The sequence below is a fragment of the Amblyomma mixtum genome, chromosome 3 (genome assembly GCF_055824585.1).
Source record: "Amblyomma mixtum isolate Tamu chromosome 3, ASM5582458v1, whole genome shotgun sequence".
Lineage (NCBI taxonomy): Eukaryota > Metazoa > Arthropoda > Arachnida > Ixodida > Ixodidae > Amblyomma > Amblyomma mixtum.
Genome location: NC_143014.1, coordinates 157,880,542 through 157,903,525, shown reverse-complemented (window position 1 = coordinate 157,903,525; position 22,984 = coordinate 157,880,542). Strand labels below are relative to the sequence as shown.

Sequence of the window (22,984 nt, the reverse complement as noted above, 5' to 3'; positions counted from 1 at the left end):
GCTCCCGCATTCGAAACATCTCTCTGCGGCAGATTGGAAGAAATCGGTGCCATTTAGCTCTGGCACAATTTGCAATGCCCGTGAGATGCCGTTTCAAGAATTAATAAAGCTCAAAATGCTCTTGGTCGGCACATCAGAGCAAGCCGGGTGGTTTGCGAGACTTTAATAAAACAAGGCAAAGACTAATAGACTACAGTGGAGTTTTGATTTGGAATAGTATACCGGATGATATAAAACTGAAAACAAACTTTGTGCAATCTTTCAAAACGTTCCTGATGAATATGTGAAGTTATGGTGTATTGTTTTTCTTTTTGTTTTTGTGAGGATGTCTGTATTGTGTACGCTTACTTTTGTTTATCCCCAAACTGTTGAGAATGTGACTTTTATTTTATGAACGCAATGTGTCGTCTTCGCGTGCCACATTTATAATGTGCAGTATTGTGATGGACCCGAAACTAGCCTTTGGCTATGGATACAATAGCATTGTGCGTATTGTACCCTTGTAAATTGATTTTCTTTTGAAAAAAAAACTATGCTTCCCTCCCTTCCCTCCGTTCTTCTCTTCCTTCCTTCCTTCCTTCCTTCCTTCCTTCCTTCCTTCCTTCCTTCCTTCCTTCCTTCCTTCCTTCCTTCCATCCTTCCTTCCTTCCTTTCTTTCTTTCCTTCTTTCTTTCTTTCTTTTTTCTTCCCTCCCTCCCTTCCTTCCTTCCTTTATTCCTTCCTTCCTTTCTTTATTTCTTTCTTTATTTCCTTCCTTCCTTCTTCCTTCCTTCTTCCTTCTTTCTTTATTTCCTTCCTTCTTTCTTTATTTCCTTCCTTCTTTCTTTATTTACTTCCTTCTTTCTTTATTTACTTCCTTCTTTCTTTATTTCCTTCCTTCCCTCCTTCCTTCCTTCCCTCCTTCCTTTCCTTCCCTCCTCCCTTTCCTTCCCTCCTCCCTTTCCTTCCCTCCTCCCTTTCCTTCCCTCCTTCCTTTCCTTCCCTCCTTCTTTCCTTCCGTCCTTCCTTTCCTTCCCTCCTTCCTTTCCTTTCCTTCCCTCCTTCCTTTACTTCCCTCATTCCTTTCCTTCCCTCCTTCCTTTCCTTCCCTCCTTCCTTTCCTTCCCTTCTTCCTTTCCTTCCCTCCTTCCTTTCCTTCCCTCCTTCCTTCCCTTCCCTCCTTCCTTCCCTTCCCTCCTTCCTTCCCTCCCTCCTTCCTTCCCCTTTTTTCTCCCCCCTTTTTTCTCTACTTTTTTCTCTCTTTCCCTTTCCCTTTTCCCCTTTCCCCACTTTCCCCTTTTTCCTTTTTCCTTTCCTTCTTTTTTCTTTTTTTCTTTTTCTTCTTTTTTTCTTTCTTTCTTTCTTTCTTTCTTTATTCCTTCCTTCCTTCCTTCCTTTCTTTCTTTCTTTCTTTCTTTCTTTGTTTCTTTCTTTCCTTCTTTCTTCCTTTCTTTCTTTCTTTCATTCTTCCTTTCTTTCTTTCTTTCTTTCTTCCTTCCTTTATTCTTTCCTTCCTTTCTTTATTTCTTCCTTCCTTCCTTCCTTTCTTTCTTCTTTTTTCCTTTCCTTCTTTCTTCCTTCCTTTCCTTCTTCCTTTCCTTCTTTCTTCCTTTCTTTCTTTCTTTCTTTCTTCCTTCCTTCCTTCCTCTACGTAAATGTACGGGGACAAAAGTCTCTGGACCTCACGCTCCGTAAAGTAAGCCGATAGCTCTATTATTAGCAAAGGGCTGGAGACCACACTTTTGGAGGTTAAAGCTTAATTCCTTTTTTTTCACCTCCACAACTATGGTTTAAAGCCTGTCGTTAATAGTAGAGCTATCGGCTCCGTTTACGGAGCAGGCGATCAAGAGAATTATGTCCCTTATTGTATGGTTATCTATATACAAATGTGTTTGCGGTCATAATTATGTGTGTTGTCTTTACAGCTATTAGACGTAAACACGTTCTCTAGCTGTTGTTAGCATGACTTCCGATCATAGGCAGATTTCTAACTTTCTGGAGATACTCCAACCCACTGTTATCAGTGCCGCGCCCGTAAAGCCCGCTTCTGTGAAGTGCTGGCGAAAAATATCTGGCTTCTACAGAACGCGGGCAGCTTTCTGTAAGTGTGCCACTTGAGGATAACACGGCGATACATTCTGTGACTATGCTTGGAGCGGCACGAGCTATAACGCGAGACGCCTGTAGAGTAAGCTCAGAGCAGCTGCGCGTTGTCGTGTAAAGTGAGCATGACATCTAAAAAATAATTGTTAGAGCTAACTTGTAGGAATTAAAAAATTACGCAGGACACTTTAGTCTACTTACGTGCTTTGAAGGCGAAATCATTATTTCTTTTATATTTCTTCGTTCCTTTCTAATGACGCACCTACTCATTAGCATACAGTCGTAAGGGAAACGCGTACACTAGGTTCCTGCATACGCTTTATTCGTCAAGAAGGAACGCGGTTTTCTGGCTCATGGGTTGCGTGCTCGCCTAGCAATCTGAAGCTCCTTGGTTCAATTCCCCGCACTTCCAGAAGAAACTTTTTTAGTTGCTGATGACATCATCGGGGGTTTCCTACACCACTTTTCCTGGACGCCAACAACGACGCCGCGTTTCCTTGCTAATGGGACATATAAGGCTTTCGCTTTAAAAGTAAAACATACAACCAACTGCTTCGTGTCAATGTCTTGAGCACACGTTCGACTTGCGCAGCAAGTACTCTATGTGTCCAAGAAGCAAAAATTAAGTGCAGAGAATCTAAAGCAGTTCGGCCGTTCAGATTTTCCTTCCACCCTGGAGCAAACGAAAAGCCCCACTGCCAGCGAAGTTACTCGAGGGTGCGCTCTTTCCTTAACCTCCGTACTTTCGTGCGGCCACATTTAATGCCCGGCTCGCTAAGGCTATAAAATGGTCCACCGAACTGCCGCTGTCGGCCGCAGAGTCAGCCGTGGAGATGGCAGTTAGCTCTCCAGCGTTTCCCCACTCCGTGGGGAGCGCCAGGTGCAAGAAGGGAAGCGGCCCTCCCGTTCAGGGAAGGCCCGTGTCCCCCGATGCCGCAAACCGGCCCAGCCGCCGGGGGCAACGTGGGATCTCCTCTCTTTTAAATAACTATTAAGCGATGGCGTTCTTCATCTGCCCAGAACCAAGCGGCGGATCGATTCTGTTTCCTGCGGCGTCTCGCGGGCCGCTTCATGGGGAGCGCGACAGATGGCGCAGGTAGCGCGGCACCTTTGCAACTTTGTCGATTGGCGCGTCACTTGTCACTGGGGTAGCAGCGGCCGGGGAGTCTTGCAAGCGCGGTAGTGGTCGAGTGCGGGAGTGCGCGGCCGCCGCCGAGAGGAGCAGCGTGGATTACGCCGTGGATTACGCCGGGGGCTGCAACGAGGACTCCGAGCGACCAAGCGAGGACGACGACGTGGGGGAGAGCTCCGCCGGCCCGGTCACCGCTTCCCAGGCCGGCCGGGTCCACGCCATGGGTGAGGCACCTGCGGGCGGCGCGTGCCACCGGCGTCTTGGGCGCAAGCTGAGCGCCACCTGTTGCGTGGCGACGCTCAACACGCGCCGCATCTCGGCGCCGATTGGCGCCGCGTAATTGGAGCGAAAGTGCTTCCTTTTAATCATGGAGGCGTCACGCAGCCGCTGTCAGCGCACTTGGCCCGCGCAACGCGAGCGGCACACTCGCGGGCGCGCTGGCGCGTTCTGGACGATAGGGGCTCGTCCGCCACACTGGGCTGCAGATCCTTGGTTTCGCTTTCCGCGGCACCTGTGCCTTCTTCTGAGCGCACATTGTGCAGACCTTGTACTCACACTGGCTGCTACAAGTGCACCGGGTGTGAGTACAATTCCTGCATTTCGCCTCTCGCGTATTTAAAATGTGTCAGCTCTATTCGAGCAACACGGCTGCAACAGCTGTGCAATGCCCACCGCTCATCGCAAATGTAGCCAAAGGTCAAAGATGTAAAAAAAAAAGGAATGCTTTCCTGTATTTTACTTGAGAAATCAGAAAATTAGCGAAATTCACGTAAACTTCGTTGTAATATACATCCTATTATTGTATCAGTAATTGTAGTATCTAAGTTTTTTTTTTTTGTAGTGTCTAAGGAGAGCGTCGCCGTTTGATATAGAGACCTAATATTCCTACCTATTTCACCTCAAAGCGCGACGCACGGAGGAGTCTCGCAAGCTGCAGGTTGGCCTCATAACATATGGTTCGCTCACCTTTCCGAACGCTCAATAAATTTGCCGGAAAGTTCCGCTGGAAACAGCAAATATGCTTTATGTGGTTTACTAATTCGTGTATACGTGTCGCGTCGCTATGAAAGGTGGGCGAATATTGTTTTAATAAAGCAGGCTGAAAAAGAAGGAAGAAAATAAACACGCTTACACCACAATGACATATCTAAGAGGGGATTACTGCATGGTCTCCCTTGTAAAAAAAAAAATCCAACATAATCGAACCTCCTGAATGGATGTAGCCGATGCAAAATGGGGACGCATCGTGACTGCTTTTAAGCATTACATGTGCAGCCCTATTCACGCTTGAGCAGAATGCGCGAATGATGCGGCAGCGCTATTCATGGGTGTCCTCCGGGGTGTTGCGAGAAAAACTTCGCAGCGAGTGATAAAAAGAAAAATTCCTGGTGTAGCGATGAGATACGACGAGAGCAGCATGTATTAGAGTAGAGCCCAGGCGTGATGTGATTACATTCTGTCTGAAGCTTTCCGCAAGAAGTGCACTTTGAGTAGCACACGCCGCCCGTAGAACAGACAGCGGGTGCTGAATCAAAGTGGCAAATTGGATGGGGAGGCACATGAAATGGTGTCGGGGGCGGCAGAGGATGAGGTGAAACGCTGAGATTGAGAAATCGGCAAAGAAAGGGTGGTCGCCTTTGTCTTCCAGTGGACTCAACGAGGCTGGCGATAATGAGGCTGATAGCAGGGCTAGGATCACTATGACTTAAGATTTAGTATCGACAGTAGTTCGTTCCTAGTTTGCGAAAAGGCAATATCGAGGCCAGCGGACCCTTGGGATTAATTCTATTCAGCGCAAGACGGAGCCCACGTCTGGCTCATTTTGCGCAAGTGTGACGAAGGCTGCACTGTAGTCTGACCTGCGAACGTCACGGCGTACTTCTCGTTTTGTGCGTCGGCCAAACCCAGCTTTTTGAAAACTGGAGTGAAAGAAAAATATATAATGAAAACTGGCACTCAAAGTGAGGGAAAGTTTGAAGAAAAATAAAAGATAAGAAGGAATATCTTTCAGGCTGGCTTCGGGGCTGCACAAGGCAACGAACACCTGCAGATTTTGAGGCAGCTTAAGGTGACAACTACATCAAAATTACACGCAAACCCGCACATTTGTACACTCATAGCGTCAGAAACATAGACAATGAGCAAGTAATGCTGGCTTACTGCTATTACAAAGCCCACTGAGGAAAAGAGAGGGAGAGAGAGAGAAAAAAAGGTAAGAAACAGAAGCGACGTAACTGGGACCGCTTCACTGCCTGACATTCAATGGCCTCAAAGCGTTAATCACTTATTGAAGACGGATGATCATCCGACTGTGCCGCGTGGTGAAGTGCGGCGTTGCCGTTATCGCTCTGGACGGTGCACGCTTTCTTGGCCTGTGCTTGTGCACACATCATTCCCATTAGGTGTGTGTGAGGTAAAGAGAGAAACTATTAACAGAGAAGCCGAAAATCATTCGGCTTTGAAAGGGCGCTTCTCGCACATCATCGACACAGCGCCCGTTAGCCCTTGACTGTGAGCGCCATTTCCAGACACGCAACAGACAGAACCGCAACCTGCTGCCGAGTTCTGGAACTGACCCATTGCCGGTTGGTGCAACAACCTTCAGCTCACGTTGTAGCTCCGTGAAGCTTATTAGGTATTAAGACGTAGAAAATCTCTGGACATGAAAGCTTTAATCAAACTCGCTGCAAAAGCGCCGAAAGAGAAGGAAAGTCTTCGCCACCTCCGGTGGTGCAGAGAGCCTCTAAATTCTCTAATTCGCAATCGCTTTTATTTTCCTTCTCCCAACTGCAAAACGCACAGCTATAGGAGACTCGAATTGAACTAAAATTGTTCTGTGCTTAATACCCTTTAAAAATACATTCTTGCTCGAATTGTTCGTGCTGGATGCCTCAGGCTCCGTATATGTTCCTCATGTGAAAAATTTCCTCTCCACTTATCTCCTAAACAGCAGTTTCAAACATGGAAATGCTTTCTCTCAGCGGTGTCCGCACCTTCCCCGTAAGCCTTGGCGTTTGGCTGAATGCCGCGGCAGACGCTACAGCCTCGGTATAATCGGCTTGTATATACCACCGCTGTCCGTCTATAACATACACAACTCCTGACAGCTTGCGTGCACAGTGCCCGGCACTCAGCGAAGCAGGCGCCTACCTCCATGCGCATTCGAGTAAAAGGAGGGCGTCAGCTGATAACTCGCCTACAGCAGCCGCTTCGCAGATTTCAGAGAAACTGGCTTAGCAAACTTTGATTACCTAACCAGGCAGCTGCAAGAAATCGGCCATTTTTCCTGGCGGTGCACAGAATGTAATAGGGGATATTCAAAATTCCGCAAGTGCGCTTTCCCACATAACTATGCCGCCCCAAACAAGATGGCCGACTTCGCTATAAAGGAACTACGTGGGCTACAGGACAAGCACTAAAGGTGTGGATAGAATATAGGAAACGTATTTTGGAAGAATCAAACAAAAAACCAGTCTTTCTTGCTTTGTTTCAGCTGGAAACAAATGGTCAGCCATCTTGTTTTAACACGTTTTGGCGGGCTAGTTGGTTAAGCATCTTGAATAAACAGCGCGAACGCGAAGACGAGCACGAAAGACAAGAAAACGGACGGAACGTCTTCGTGCTCGTCTTCGTTCGCGCTGTTTATTCAAGATGCTCAACATCTTGTTTTGGGCAACATTGTTATGCGGTAAAGCGCACTTGCGGAATTTTGAATATCTCCTATTGCGCCACTGCTAACATAGGAGAGGGGAGGCGAGTTTTGAAATGGGCTTTCGAGAGGAGTTTCTATCGAGAGCTCGAAGGAGAACTCTGTAAAAAAAAAGAGGATATAATAGCATAGCATGCTTAGTCATGTAGCACATAGGCAAGGAGAAACGCAATAAATTAAAAGAAATTTTCATTAACTTAAAAAAAATAGTGTTCAAGACTAGTAATTAGTAAGGAGCTGCCTAAATTGTTCTATTTTTGATCGAAACAGTCATTTTCTGGGCTCTGTACCTTTACCACGAACATGTAGCACTCTAGATTGCTATCAGTTTTAGTTGTAGCAAGCACGTAGGTTACGCAGAAAGTAATGCTAACACCACACTAAGTTTTTTTTTTTTTTATGGAGGACTACCAAACATTTTCCTCTTCGTAATAAAGGAGCAATTACTCATTACCATCCACTTAAGCGCAACATACGGTTACAAAGCAAAGCTAGCAGCTCGTACTGAAACTTCGTAGTTGAGGAAAAATTCTTCCTAGTGCGAGGATCAAGTTTGGACCCACCTCCTGTTCAGGCCAGTGGCTCTGCCAACTGAAGAACCTTTATAAACTACTGTTAAGCGAATACCCTCTTCTTTCGAATCTACTCCACCTATAATGTTTCCTTAAGCAGACTGGACTTTTCACTCTCAGTATTCATCCACTTGTTTATTATTGCTAGCACAAGGAATAATATATTATGCACCATCATTCTAAGTCTATTCAAACAACTAATATTACTGCGATTCAAAGTGCGCAAAAGACGAGTGTGTTTCGTCCGCAAAATATTTGCAAACACGCCGGCAAATTCATTTTTAACAAGAACACTGCGAAGTAAAGAACAACGATTGCACCAGCGTAAATCCCCCAACCCAAGATAATTAAAGAGCAATACTGGATGGATTTCGCTTGTTTATCTTTTTCACTGGATTTGCAACAAGGCAGCGCCATATACTAATAATAACTAATAATTATTACTCATTTTTGAGCCAAGCAGTGCTGAGAGTGTTTGGCATGCCATAATGGAGGTCTTATTTTCAATCACCTGGGATTGTTTGCTTTCAAGGAAAGCGTAGTAAGCGAGCGTTTTGAGTTTAGCCTCGTGAACTCAAAACACCTTATACTTAACTGAAGAAACTTTATTATGTGCTAATTAGTAGCGCGTAGGGGCCACTGAACCACCGCGGTGGCTCGTAACTTAATAATAACCATTTATCCCATGCACAATAACTTTCTCGAATCAAGAAAAGGATTCGAATCGGCTTACTAATGCTGAAGTATTAAAGCCACCTTGGCGATTGTTGCCTCCCGCTTGCAATAAGCAGTTGTACCCCGTGGATTATTTTGTATTTTCCTTTGGAGTCTATTTGATTTCAGTGAAAATGTTGCCTCTACACTTGCATTTTGTTATATGTGGCCAGTAAGGATCGCTAGTATGTATTTATTTATTTAATTAATCATTTAAGCGTTCAGATGCCCATAATAAGGTGTTTTACCTGAAGGGTAACATTATGCACAATTACCGGAAGATTTTGGCAATGACATTCTTGAAATTACGAGCGCTGGAGTAGAGTATGAAGTCGGTGGACAGGACATTCCCATCTGCGGCTGTTTGAACAAACGAAAAGAAAGTACGGATGCGTAGGAGTAGGTGCAGGATGTGGATAAACAGCTATAGCGTGCTGACATGGTGGAAAGTGCCATAAGAGAGAGAGAGGAAAAAAATCTCTACCTCTCCCGTAACCGAGAGCAGAGTAAGCATGAAATGTTTACGGGCATAACACATTGGTTGTAGATGGTACTAGTCAAAATCTTGAAATGGGTATAGTGTTCAACACACCGCACCACACCACACTCTTCTTGTTGCGTCGAAGCGATCGCCTGCAATAGTGCGGGTTTAGGTAGGCAGCCGCGAACCGTAGCGGCCTTGTCGCTTTCGGGAGCGGCCGCATAATCATGGCGTTGTCGGCAGGGGCGAGCAGTCTCCTGCTGTGGCGTATCACTCGCAAAGCGATCGCTTTCCGCAAGACGCTTCCTACCTCTCCTTCCATCAGGCTCCATTGCTCGGCTTAAGCAGCTGTGACGGTGGTGGCAGTGAAATGCAGGACGATGCAGAAGCGTACGCGGACACGGCGAGACGCAGGACTGACAAGAATTTACGAGGTCTGTTAGAAAAGTAGCCGACTTTATTTTTTTTTTGCGAACACCTGATGGATACGAAACAAGCGCGCTTGCATCAGGCGACCTTGAACCTTCATGCGCATGCACGAATTTTTTCCCGCCTGCCGATAGCGTCAGTCGCTGGGACGCAGCATTTGAGTGTGGCAGTGCGTAGTGCTCTCGTCGGTTTTTTATTGCAAGGAAAATGGCGGAGTGAAAGGAGCAGCGCTACTGCATCAAATTTTGCCACAAACTGGGCGACAGCCAAGTGGAAACCATTAGAAATATTAAGACGGCTTTCGGTGACGATGCTATGAGCAGCACACAGATTAAGCAGTGGTACAATTGATTTAAAGATGGCTGCACATCCATGGAGAACGAACCACACTCCAATCGGCCATCAACATGCCGAAATGACCAGGTCATTGCCGAACTGAACGCTATGGTGATGCGTGACCGCCGCGTGACTATCCGAGAAATTGAGAAAGAGGTGGACATGAGCAATTTCTCCGCACATTCCATTATCACCGAAGATTTGGCCATGGAGATAGTTGCAGCGAAATTCGTGCCGAAGCTGCTCACGGTGGAGCAAAAGCAGCTTCGCGTTGAAGTCTCACAGGACATGCTGGATTCCGCAAACGGTGGCCCCGACTTCATCAACATCATAATCACTGGTGACGAGTCTTGGGTGTACAGGTACGACCCGGAAACCAGATCCCAGTCGTCACAGTGGAAGCATTCCACGTCACCAAGACTTAAGAAGGCCCGCCAAGTGCGCAGCAATGTCAAAGTGATGCTGACTGCTTTTTTGACTCCCTCTGTGTGGCACACCACGAGTACGCACCCCACAGGGTCAAAGAATTACTAAATAGTACTACAGGGATGTCCTCCGTTGCCTACGTGATGCTGTGCGGCGCAAGAACCCGGAGCTGAGGTCAACAGGAAATTGGCGCACCCATCGCGACAATGCTCGTGCACATTCCTCTCACTTGATTCAGATTTTTTGGCGAAAAACCAGACTCCTGTAGTTCAACAGACTCCTTACTGTCCTGATATGGCCCCTTCGATTTCTGGCTCGTTCCCAAAATCAAAAGGTCATTGAAAGGAGCGCGATTTCAGACAAGGAAGAACATTATGGCTGCAACGACAGCTGAGCTAAACTCCATTCCGAAAGGAGCCTTTTCGGAATACTTCCCACAATGGCAGCACCGCTGGGAGAAGTGTGTGGAGTCCCAAGTAGACTACTTTGAAGGTGAGTGGGTTTGCAACGCTCCAGTCATGCAAGTTTTTTTTCTACGGCCAAAGGTCGGATACTTTTCTAACAGACCTCGTATATGCAGCGCGTTCGAATACTCCGCGGGTGTGTATACATCTGCCTGCCAAAGGGGGAAACGTCATGAGCAGAAGGCCCAGCGGCCGATCTTTTGCATGCGAGAGTGTGGGACCGCAGCGCCATCCTTGGGGACGGCGCGGAAGCAGTTTTTCATACCCAAGGCCCATCTCGCCCGGGAGCTCCCCTCTTGCTTTAAGCGGCTTTCTCTCAAAGCCCATAACAGATCAAGTATGAGTCTCGTTAAATCTCGCACGGTGCCCGGATGTTCTCGTTTCAGTGCCCGGATGAGTGGAATTCAGTGCCCGGATGTTGGCTCTCGGTCTCGGCGTGACGTCACCACACTGCCGACAACGGGAGCTAAAAGCATTTCATGCTTAAAAACGTCTATTTCAAGACTCAGGTGGGCCTTACGTCTGAAAAGCACGAGAGGTAAAATTGCTCAATAGACAAAGAGAACATTTTGGGTCATATTTCGAGGTCCGGTGTCACAGCCGGAAGAATCACCTCAGACGCAGTAAACCAACCAAACTGTACGAGTGTGGATCTGCCCGACATTGCACTGCAGCTTCACTAACCGACACCAGCCAGTATTTCGAGGCACGTACAATATTCAAGCGCCAAAATGCGCTTGAAGAGAGTTGGGCTTTTATTTTTGGTGGGGCCGTTTCTGAGCACTGCAAGGGCCCATGTGACACTATCCTTGGCGTTTTCTTCCGCTTCTTTCAGCCGGACGTTTGCCAGCCTTCGTGACTTTTCGTCACAATTAGTTGCTGCTCCGTCACTAAAAATGAATGAATGAATGAATGAATGAATGAATGAATGAATGAATGAATGAATGAATGAATGAATGAAATTTATCGACAAGCGATGCCCGTTTCCTGTCCCTTCTTGGGACGAGAGGAGAAGAGCATGCTTTCAACAGTATGTTGTAGAAAAAAACGATGGAATAGAAACGCGCATCACGACGCCTGACTTTCGCTGATAGCGTCTATTGGCATTGCTGCGCCGGGTCTAACCAAGCATATTCATTACCAATAATAGACGAAAAGTTTCAGAAACAAAGGAGTGGTTCAGACTCGCTTGAAGCAAACGGTTGGCTGGAATCGAGTGATTTTGGTATAGTGGTGCCCAGTAATACCGAAGTGGTAGTGGTAATGGTCCAGTTAGTGCCAGTCGACTGACTAGTGGACTTTCCTCTTCAAATTATTTCAGCCGTGGTGGCTCAGTGGTTATGGCACTCGGCTGCTGGTCCGAAAGACGTGGGTTCGATCCCGGTCGCGGTGGCTGAATATCGATGGAGGCGAAATTCTAGAGGCCCGTGTACTGTGCGATGTCAGCGCACGTTAAAGAATCCCAGGTGGTCGAAATTCCCGGAGCCCTTCACTACGGCGTCCCTCATAGCCTGAGTCACTTTGGGACGTTAAACCCTAATAAACCAAGCCTATTTAAGCCCTTCACAGCTACGACTGCTAGTCTACTGGCCTGTAACGTTTGCATAATCTCAAGAATGCGTCGCAATGACGGTCTGCAAAGCGCTCGTGGTGCGGGCTCAACGTTTTACCAGGCAGAGCAGATGTAAAATACTTCTCATGTGCTCGCAGTTTCCTTTGCTGATCGTCAGAACTGGTTTGGGAAATGTCAGAGAGAAAGCCGGCCTTTTTTTTTTTCCGTGCTCTTCACTCAGGCAACCATAGATCCTGAGCGCGTCTGCTCAGGGAAACTTGTGCTCGCAGATGCGGAATCCGCATGTACGCAAAGCTGCAAAGAAACAATTGCTTCTTCTTGCCTCGTAGCAAGAGCCACTGCCTCGCGCACGCTGTGCGCAGCAAAAGAACCCGGGAACCTAAAAACACGCTTTTGTCGGAGGTAGCCTTCGCGCCATGTGCGAAGCCTGGTCACTTCAACTGAAGAAACAGCAAGCGAAACGAAGCTCGTGCTAAGGCTTGCCATTATGGTTACGCTAATGGAAGTGGCGCGAGGCATAAGATTCTAATTAGCTTCCATAATTAAATTAGAGAGCTCATTCGCCGATGAGATGGAGAGGATTAACATTTTATACATTCGATTTGGTTCGAATACGCTCGCGCTGCCCGGGCAGCGGCCTTGATTGGGAACAATTTCCTTTTCTCCCTCATTAGAGCCATTTGTGCCGCGAGAAACAGCCTTAACGATTTCGCCCGCAGCACCACGTGCGGGGTAGTTGCCGCGAAGGCCGTCCCACTGCGATCATCGGCTGCATGCGCGCCACGAAGGGAAGCGGCGGATGAAGTGCAAGGCAGTCGAAGCTGCAAAGAGTGGCAAAGAGGAGCCCGTCTACGCGCACGAAGCGGCTTAGCATAGCGTATACTATACTATACGTCGCAGATGTATACGGTGTTACGGCATAGGGCAGAGGATAATCGCATGGATGTGGCCGAAATGAAAGTACTTCAGGGTCACCGCCGCCGCGACTGCACACATATTCTCTTCGACATGGAATTATCCTTCGATTGACCAGCCTGGCACGACGCTCCGCGCAAAATCAGTAAATTTACGAGCCCATGGCCCAACCAAGAGAGCAATTGCTCATTAGCATCCACTTGAAGGCAGCCGCATAGCTGCAAAGGAAAGCCGTACAACTTTATTTCCCCGCAATCTTAGAAGTCCGAGAAGTTGAAGAAAAATATATTTCAGCGTTTTTTCTTATATTTATCTCTCCATTTTTAAATTTTATCTCACATTTCTCATTCTGCCTTAATTCTATTAACAAGCGCGACGAGACTACAGAAACATTCTTTAGCATTGTCTTTACGTTCGCGATGCTTCTAGATGAATTTTTAAAAAGCGGCGCATACAGCTCGAAAAGTCGGAGGATCCTCTTCCAAGAAGAACGAAATGCATACTCGATTCAATATTGCCATATTGGTCAACCGATTCGTGGAACGAAAACGAAGCGTATTGTACGTGGTTGCAGGCGTCGCTTTTGGCTTCTCAAAGCCAGGAATCGCGACCCGAACAGGGCTCCCAAAAAAGGAAAGTATCTATGTCCTGTGTGCTGCGACCGCAAGGGCGGGCATTTTGCACAATCTATGGCGCGCTTTCATAGTCCACTAACTTTTGGACGGAGAAGTTTGGGACAAGCAAAACACTGTTGTGAGCTTTTAGTTTGTTTTGTACGTTGGGCGCGTATAAGGAAAGTGATATCGTTGCGTCATATATATCGAATGCGCGGTGAAATCTCTTGCGCAGCTTCCAGCTTTTCATCGCAGCGGGAGCGTTGTTTCGCCCTTGTTTCTTTGAATTAGTTCGACAACTTTTGCAGGACCATTGTTCGAGCTCATTTTGCTTCTCATGAGAAGTACCACGAAGCTTCATTTCCTTCTGGGAAAGCTAACGCACTTATTGTCGCCTTCGTCAGCGGGCCGGAGGCGGCTAGAAGACAACGGAGGCGGCCACAAGAGATTCCCGCTCCAACGGGCGGCGAAAGAAGTGGATATTTCGTTTCGCGAAGTTCGGACGGCGGTGCACAAAAAAAGGAATGGCAGATGAGGAGAACAGCCGCCGTTCTGCGGCTGTGGAAGAAGAGAGAAGTCTACAAATAATAACGTTTCTATGGGACACACAATTGCGGACATCTTTTGTTAGCGGGAGACGGCGACAGGGGATATATTCCATTCACTGTGGGAGCCTCATTTGCGAGGGAGATGACAAGCCGTGAATGAATTAGCGGTCGACGAGCGTTAGGCAGGAAAGCGGTGGGCAAACAGAGGGGAGCGGGGCTCGGCTTTTCCATAGCTGCAAGTGTCTTGCTTCCAGTATCGAGTGTCCTCGAAAGCGTAGGGGAGGAAACTTAAGAGTGGGAGAGAATGGTGTGGAGGGGGATTACGCCGGGCCTGCAAGGGTCGTCAGACGCTCATCTGAGGCAGCATCATTCAGGGAGCCTCCGCTCTGCACTGAAACCGACACTTGTCACGAGCGGATCCGACGCCGTTTGTATAACACACCGGTGAGCAAAGTTTGCAAAAATGCCGCCGCGGTGGCTCAGTGGCTATGGTGCTCGGCTACTGACCCGAAAGACGCGGGTTCGATCCCGGCCGCGGCGGCTAAAATTTCTTTGGAGGAGAAATTCTAGAGGCCCGTGTACTGTGCGATGTCAGTGCACGTTAAAGAACCCCAGGTGGTCGAAATTTCCGGAGCCCTTCACTACGGCGTCTCTCATAGCCTTAGTCGCTTTGGGACGTTAATCCCCATAAACCAAACCAAACCAAAGTTTGCAAAACGCTGACATGCCGAGCTTGCTAAACTGCGTACCATCGGCGTTTTTTCATGTCGCGCGCACGCGCGAGCTAAAATTCTTCCGCCACGCATCCGCTGCTTTCCCTCAAAGTTGTAGAGTTCATCGAAGTGCAGCGGCACGCCCCGTTGAACGGCGACGCAAAGTGCGCTCGACGAAACCTCGGCAGCCGAATAAATAGTGAAGGCGATGGTGCGCGCGCGAGCGCGTGCACTGGGCTATCATCTAACGAACGTTCTCAGTTTCCGCGCGCTTTCCCGCCGACTCACTCAGGAATAGCGACGACTGGAGGGCCACGAGGAGAGCGCGACAGCAGTGAGCGCACAGCCGCCGCGGGGGCAGCTCTCGCTTGATTCGAGCCGAAAATCCGGTAACTGCGAGAACGCGCACGCCTTGCACGCGTGGAGGCGAGGTGGCGAGTGCATGCTTGCGTCAGAGTGTCTCGTCGGCCGTCTCCTGGGGCGTCGCTTTCCTTTGTCCCGCCCCGCTGCCGGGTCCCCGGGAGGATTGCTCCGCGGGAACGCCGGTGCCCCTCTTGCTTTACTAGCATTACTGCGCCCGCCGGTCGGACCCGAGGAACTGCGCAGCTGAAGGCAGCGGGGAGCCAGCGTGGCGGGAGCTTCGCGAGGCTCGTTTAGGCTCAAGTCGATTTGGCGCGTTACTCTCATGCGCCGCGGCGTGTTTCGCGGGGCGCAACTCCCTCGGGGTCACGCGGAGGCCCAGTGTCTGTCGTAAACATCTCCTATCGCGGCAGACAACAAAGAAAGAAGAGGGCGAAACGGCACGGCTCAGACTTTTGTTAGAAAATTCTTAACGTCCCGCTTGGGATGGAGCGAAAGCACGCGACTAGTCAGAGAGATGCATCTGGTTTGGCAACAGAGCCAGGAGTAAAAGGGAACTCTGTTGCTATAGTTTTCGAGCTACACAGAAGCGTCTGCTTACCGAAGGTCTTTTGCACCAAGTATTTGTCCGTTGTTTCGTTTGTTTATTTGTTTGTTTTCCGTGTAATGAATGTTAGACAGAAAAGAGCCAACTGACAGCAGTGGTCGATACTACTGAAAAAATAGGCCAAAATGAAGAATGGTCAAGAATTCGTCATATCGTCACGGACAAGAAGACGACAAAGTGGGCAGTGGTGCGGCACGGAGTGCTCGCGCTAGACCCGCCGCCATTAAATCATTCCGTCGCCATGTCATATCTTCATCGGGCTTGCCGTCACGTAGCATTTTGGTGGAGGGGCTGGTTAATCATGGTCATGCTGGTCTTGGAGCTTCAGCGTGCTGCGTCTGCAATGGTTGTCGGCCTTGTGCTCCTGGTCAGCACCGCCCGGCTGTGCCCCAGCCCGCCTGACCAGAACCGACCTCGCCGTTAGCCCTAGCCCCGTCCTCCGCCCCGACCACAAGACACGACTAACCGATCCTGCAGCCGACCAGACCCTATGCGACCCGACCGATCCGAGACACGTGCGCACACAGCCCCCTGCCCATGCTGTTTGGTGCGCCCATGGACCTCGGACGTCGTCTCAAAGTGACCTGTGGACCGGAAACTTCCAGGACCAGCGCTCATCGAAATGGAAGGATTCGGTGGACGTTGCTGGCGGCGCCGGAGCTCCACGAAAGCATCCTCTTGGTCGCTTCCCCACAAGAATAGTGTGTCGTCTTTGGTCAGCGCTATTAAGGGTTCAGTTTTTCTGGATAAATCTTGGATGAATCGTCGATAATAAGAGCACAGCCCCAAAAACCGTCGAAGAGTCTTTTTGTCAGTGGGGCGTGGGAAACTGGAGACAGCAGCGGTCTTGTCGGGATCTGAGAGAATACCGCGCTCACTGACAACATGCCCGAAGAAGAGAAGCTCCTCAAAACCAAAAGAGCATTTCTCAGGCTTGATCGTAAGTTGAGCACATTGGAGCGTCCGGAGCACAGTGCGTAGCCGCTCCAAGTGTTGCTCGAAGGTGGGCGGGAAAATGACGACATCGTCCAGGTATACGAGGCACGTCTGCCACTTCAGCCCAGATAGGACAGTGTCGATCATGCGTTGGAACGTGGCCGGCGCTTAGCAAAGACCAAACGGGAACACCTTAAATTCGTATAGACCATCAGGTGTCAAAAAAGGAGTTTTCTCGCGGTCTCGCTTGTCCACCTCTATCTGCCAGTAGCCGCTTTTGAGAAATAAGGAAGAAAAGGAACTGGCATCACGTAGTCTGTAAAGTTCATCATCAATCCTGGGGAGCGGGTAAACGTCCTTTTTGGCCAAGGTGTTCAGTTTACAGTAATCGACACAAAATCTCAAGGTATGGTCTTTCCGCCTATGGCTTGTCGACGGTTAAATGACATCGTCGGCGAGCATTTCGTCGACTTGCCTTTTAATGGCTTCGCGTTCCGTCGAGGAAATGCGGCATGGGCGCTGGCATACGGGTGGCGTGGTATCGTCGGTGATGATGCGCTGCTTTGCCACAGGCGTACGACCAACCTTGGAGCTTGTGGCAAAAAAACATGCGAAGTCGGTTAGAAGCGCCGAGAGAAGAGTCTTCATGCTCAGGGCCCAGGTCCGGATTGATTCTGACGGACGGAAGGGCAGGGCATGGTGGGGCCAGGTCTTGAGGGCTTGTCTCCAGGGCGCACACTTGAGGCAACACAGCGAAGTAATGCAGGAAGGCGACAGCTGTGCCCTTCGCGAGGTGCTGCAACTCGCTGGCAAAATTTGTAAAGAGCACACTTGCACAACCGTCTTGTAGTTGGACGAGTCCGCAAGCGACGGCTACTTCTCGAGCAGCAGGGGTACGTGGCCATCAGCGATACCCTCTTAGTCGTGGAATGAATCATTCCTCACGAGAACTAGCACACTGGACTGTGGTGGCACCATTACGTCGTCGTCAACAAGTCGCAGAGCATTGAAGCGTGAATCATCCGTGTCAGTGCGCGCCACGGCAGGTCAATGGCAGCGCCGTTCGTCTGCGGAAAGTCGAGACCAAGGATAAATTTCCTCGAACACTCACGGAGGACTACAAATTCGCCGACGTACACAACAATACAATGCAACAGTGGTTACAAATTTCCGTCGGCGCACTTTGTTTCTACGCCGTTTCTTATCTGCTATAATTCACCAGCAAAGACCACTTCCGCATAAACTAAGCAGTTCGTAATATGACCTACCCCTTGTACTTACAACCTTTCTCGCCCGATGTGAAAATCGTTTCATAATAACAGATTCTCTATGCAAACTCATGGTGCCTCATCGTATAAAATTTAATCAGTAAAAATGTGTTCCTAAAACATTTTTCTCGTTACCCTTATTTGTTGCGAATTGTACTTTCTACTATCTCCGAGGCCCTCAGAAGCATTTTTGAATTTGGTAGCAGTGTCACCCGTCTTCACATTGCTTGCGAACTTTAGCCTTATTTTCCTTAATTTTTCCTAACTTGACTGGAGATAGTCTAGATCGCCATTTCTCGGTGCAGTAAGATCCTCGAGCGGGAGGGGGGGGGGGGGGGGTGTATTCTGCTACACTTATTAATGCGTTGGTTTTAGAACGCCCATTATCACAAAAACTATATGTCGTTGGCGTGTGAACCCTTGGTGGAGAGGAGGCAAAGCAGGGAAGTCTCTCCGCTTTGAGAGATGAGGGAGGAAGCGGTAAGTGGCAGAGGGAAGAGGGGGTGGGAGACGAAGGGCGGGGAAAGGAAACCGCGAAATCAGAGTTTAGGGGTGTGGACAGTGCAAAGGGGTACGGCGTCTTACACGATGATTTGATGGACTGGGGTACGCCACCCGCTCGCACGGCCTGAACCTGTCGGCGACGTCGGCTGCACGGTTGGGTGGGAACGCTAATGCTAACGCATACTATGCTGCATGAATCTCACGGATCGCCTGTGAATTTTAACGCGATAGTGTTAAGGGCCCCGTTTCTAGGAAATCAGGCGTCGGCGTTGCCGATGTTGTAAGCAAAGAATCACGAGCATGACTGGCAGGTTGCGCACAGCGAGCAACATAGGAGGCAGGTGGCAACCTAGGTCACGTGACCGTGCGGCGTCAACACAGTCTGCCCACCGTGGCAGGTGGCAGTTAAAATAATGATCGGTCGATCGAGAAGAGCAACTTGGACCGCCCAAGGCTCACCGCTGGGATCACATGCCATCGCAGGTCAGTGGCGAATCGATTAACCGCTGCACCACTGAGCTAGGTGGGGTATTAGTACTCTCAGGGATATATGAGTGCAAAATAGAGAATGACCTTTCTGCACATATGGGAATCAACCCATTACGCGACCCCGTCCTACCCATAAGGCGGAGCTCAAGTGTCCCCCCCCCCCCCCCCCCCCCCAATTTTTTCGCACGAACGATACTACTTTAGCATCTCCCAAGGCTATCGCCTTTCGAGGTCAGCTTAAGCTCCACCTTAAGGGTATGACGTGATAAATTAATGGGTGGATTCCAATATATGCAGAAGGTAATTCTCTACTTTACACTCATAGATCCATGGGAGTTCTCATTTATTTATTTATTTATTTATTTAAATGGGGTATTACATGAGGGATGGGCTGAATGTTCCACTAATGAGAGATTGGATCGCAGCCTTGATCGGAGTGGTGCACGAAGTTGGTTGGCAGGCTGTTCCAGTCTCGAGCAGTTTGCACGAAGAATGAGCGAAGATGAGCCTGTAGTCTGTGCTGGGGGAGGGTAGACTGCTTTGGAATGATAAGCGATAAGCTGGCAAGATAGCTGAAACATCAACTGGGCCGTGATAAAGTTTATGAAAGAGGCAGAGCCTAAAGATGTAGCGTCTGGACTCGAGATTAGTAAGATTAGCCTCAGATTTAAGTGCAGTGACGCTGGTGTGATACGAGTAATCCGAAAAAATAAATCTAGCTGCGCGATTCTGAACTGATTCGAGGGTGTTAGAAAGGTTAGATTGACGAGGTTCCCAGACTGAGCATGCGTTTTCCAATTTCGGCTGGACAAATGCGAGGTATGTTAATGTTTTAATTGAAGCAGAAGCGAGTCGCAAGTTCCTACGCAGGTAGCCAAGAGTACGATTGGCTTCGTTTGTTGTTTGTTATGTGTGCTGACCAATTAAGTGTGTTATAAAATGTGATGCCGAGATATTTATACGACTGAACAGATGATATTTCAGATGCACTTATTTCATACTTGAAGGGTTGATAGTTTTGGCGTTGACGAAAAGAAAGCAATTACGTTTTATTAGTATTTAAGGACATTAACCAATGTCGCACCAGGCTTCAACACGTTTAAGGTCGTCTTGAAGTAAGCGAGAGTCAGAGGTGTTATGAATGGGGCGGTAGATTACACAGTCGTCTGCAAATAGGCGTATATGAGAAGTGATATTATTAGGCAGGTCGTTAATATAGATTAGAAAGAGCAAAGGCCCAAGCACGGTGCCTTGGGGGACACCGGTAAGGACCGGGGAGCAAGACGACGAGAGTTTATTAGCATGCACAAATTGTTTCCGGTTAGTGAGAAAATTGCGTATCCAATCCAATGCAAGGGAGTTAATGCGTAAGCTTGAAAGTTCAAATAGAAGTCTTTAATGGGGAACCTTGTCAAATGCCTTTTCGAAATCCAAAAAGAGAGCGTCCACCGGAATGTTTAAATCGAGATTAGAGCTTATGTCGTTAATAACGAGCCCCTCATACCCCTTCACTTGTTTGCTTAATTGCTAAGCGAGGGCCTCGGTTCTGGCAGCCTTGACGCCATAGGAAGCATAAGAGGGTTCTCACGCAGCTTCCACCCTCTCCGTTCGATGACGTTCTACGTCACACCTGCGGCTACTCAGGATGTTCTACGTCCGCCGCTTATGAACGTGGGTGGCGCTGATGAACACTCTCAAGGTTAGGTTACTTGTAAACATAAATACCCCCGAAAGCAGAAGATTTGACAGCCGTCGCCGTAGCTCAGAGGTAGAGCACCGGACGCGTAATTCGGAGGTCGTGGGTTCGGATCCCACCGGCGGCAGTGGTTGTTTTTTCTTCTGCTTTTCTCATCAATTAGCTTTAAGCGATAACATATTCAGTGATATTCTAATTGATCAACACCACAAAATAAATAAATAAATTAAAAATCCCCTGTGCCCCTTGGTTTCTGTGGCTGTTGGCTTCTTTCATATATATAACGAGCCCCTCATACCCCTTCACTTGTTTGCTTAAAAGCTAGTTGAGTATCACATGATAGCCCTTTGCAAAACCCACGCTGATTAGGATGAAAAAAAGTGACAGATATCAGAAATTTTACTACGTGAGAGTAAAGCACATGCTCCATTAGTTTTGAACAAACGCTAGTTAGTGAAATAGGACGATAACTAGAACATAAAGATGGAGGACTTTTTTCGAAACTGGAACCACCTTGCCTACTTTCCAGTCTTCCGACACCACTCCTGATGACAATAATTGCTGAAAAATATGGCATAAAATCACACTGACAGTGTTTTTCGTATGTTTTAGTACCTTGGTGTTAATGCCATCGACACCTGCAGAAGATGAAAGCTTTAATGAATCAATGATTTTTCACAATACCGGGTGGATTAAAAGTGATCTCAGGCATAACAGTGTGATTGTAATGGGGAAAATCTGCTAAAGTCTTAGCAGGTTCTTGCGTGAAAACAGAACTGAATCCATGGTTTAGTTCTTCGGTTGTTTGGCTTCCAGGAATCGGATGATTGCAGTGATCGTATAATTCTAATGGTTGAGAACGTTTAGGATTTATACTCCAAAATATTTTGGGGTTATTTTTTAATTTGGTTGGCAAGACTGATGAATAGAAAATACGCTTTGTTTTGTTAGCAAGTGAGTGAAACTCCTTTTCCGCAGTGTCATGCTTTTCCCATGAGCATTGGTTGTTAATTCGTTTAGCAGAGCGGAATAGCTCTTTGTTTTTGTTGTAGAGACGTTTCAGCGTGCGGTTTAACAATGGCGATGATTGTTTATAGGTTACAGTGATAGTGGGTATGTACGTGTTTATCAGCTCATGGATTTTATTCTTGAAAAGTAACCAGTTAGTCTCATCGGACCGTTTTGAACAGTCCTCAAGAAGCCATACGGAAAATTCCTCAAGTGCAGTATTGATTGCGGAATAGTTTCCTTTGTCATATAATGTTATTTATTTTCATTACTGTTGCTGTATGCTGTAGATGGCAATGGAACGAACCCCACCTAGCGCCGTGGTGCAATGGTTAAGCAGTGCGCCCTTACCCTGCGATGGCAGGTGCTCCCAGCGGTGGGCCTTGTGCGCACCAGGTTGCTCTTCCCGAGCGACCAATCATTCATTTAACTGCCACCTTCCACGGTGCGCAGTTTGCTCAGTATGCGGTGGGCAGGTTGTGATGACGCAGCAATGTCACGTGACCTAGTTGGCCCACCTGCCTCCTGGGTTGCTCTCTGGGCACCACCTGCCAGAGTTATGCTCGGGATTTTTCGCTAACAACGCCGACACCGGATTTTCTTGACAACGGTACCTTTAACGCTATTGTGTTAATAGCTGCTACCTTGCGGTAACATCCACTTTTTCGATGGGAACGTTCAAAATTTGCCCACGCCATCGACGCCAGACAGCATGCGTGCTCTCAATAGGGAGCTTTAGAATTGGGTGGCTGTATCGGAGAGGGATACAGGGGAATAGCTGGGCGCCGGTGCGCATGCGCTCAGCAATAGTTCGAGGGACGATATTATTCGGCGCATGCTCACTGAGCCCTGCTACTCCCCTATTCGTCTAACCGCCCCCTATTCTAAATCCCTCTAATGAGAGCACTGAAGGTACAACGGGCATGAAAGGCCGCCACGTGGGGCAGTGACGCCGACCGGATGAAGCTGCCTGACCTTTGTTTCAGCACAAGAGGTGGAAGTCACCATGAGTGAGCTGTCTTCAGCTTCAGCGATCCCAGTGATGCTCGCCGTAGCAGGAGAGGGGAGAGAACAAACACTCCGCCGATCGAGAAGGCTTATGTCGCAAAAACAAATTGGATCTCTCCTCCCTGGACTGCCTTCGGCTAGAAAGCGCAGCGCGGTTATCGACTTTTCGGGAGAAAAAAGGAAAAAAAAAGAGGCTGAAGCAGGGCTTGTCTAAATAGCACTTACTTCCTGCGATTACGCATGCTTCGCTGGCCTAGCAGCAACGAGCTGGGAGCGAAAGAAAACCACCATATATCGGTGTATCGATGGGCGGATGGAGCCTCCATTTACTAAATTTCGCCACATCTTAGTTCCCTGCCCCTCCCGCCCACCCCTTTTTTTTCGGCAGCAAGTACCTGCC

At 48.4% G+C, this 22,984-nt stretch overlaps 1 protein-coding gene across 2 annotated transcripts in view; it reads left to right on the top strand.

Moving 5' to 3' along the window:
- The first annotated feature begins 3,248 nt into the window (after positions 1 to 3,248).
- LOC149352481 (voltage-dependent calcium channel type A subunit alpha-1-like) overlaps positions 3,249 to 22,984 on the top strand; it is a 501,434-nt gene continuing 481,698 nt past the window's right edge. For both annotated transcript variants that reach the window (XM_089581669.1, XM_089581666.1), the window contains exon 1: positions 3,249 to 3,438. The gene's annotated coding sequence lies outside the window, so the exon portion shown is untranslated. The remainder of the gene's footprint in view (positions 3,439 to 22,984) is intronic.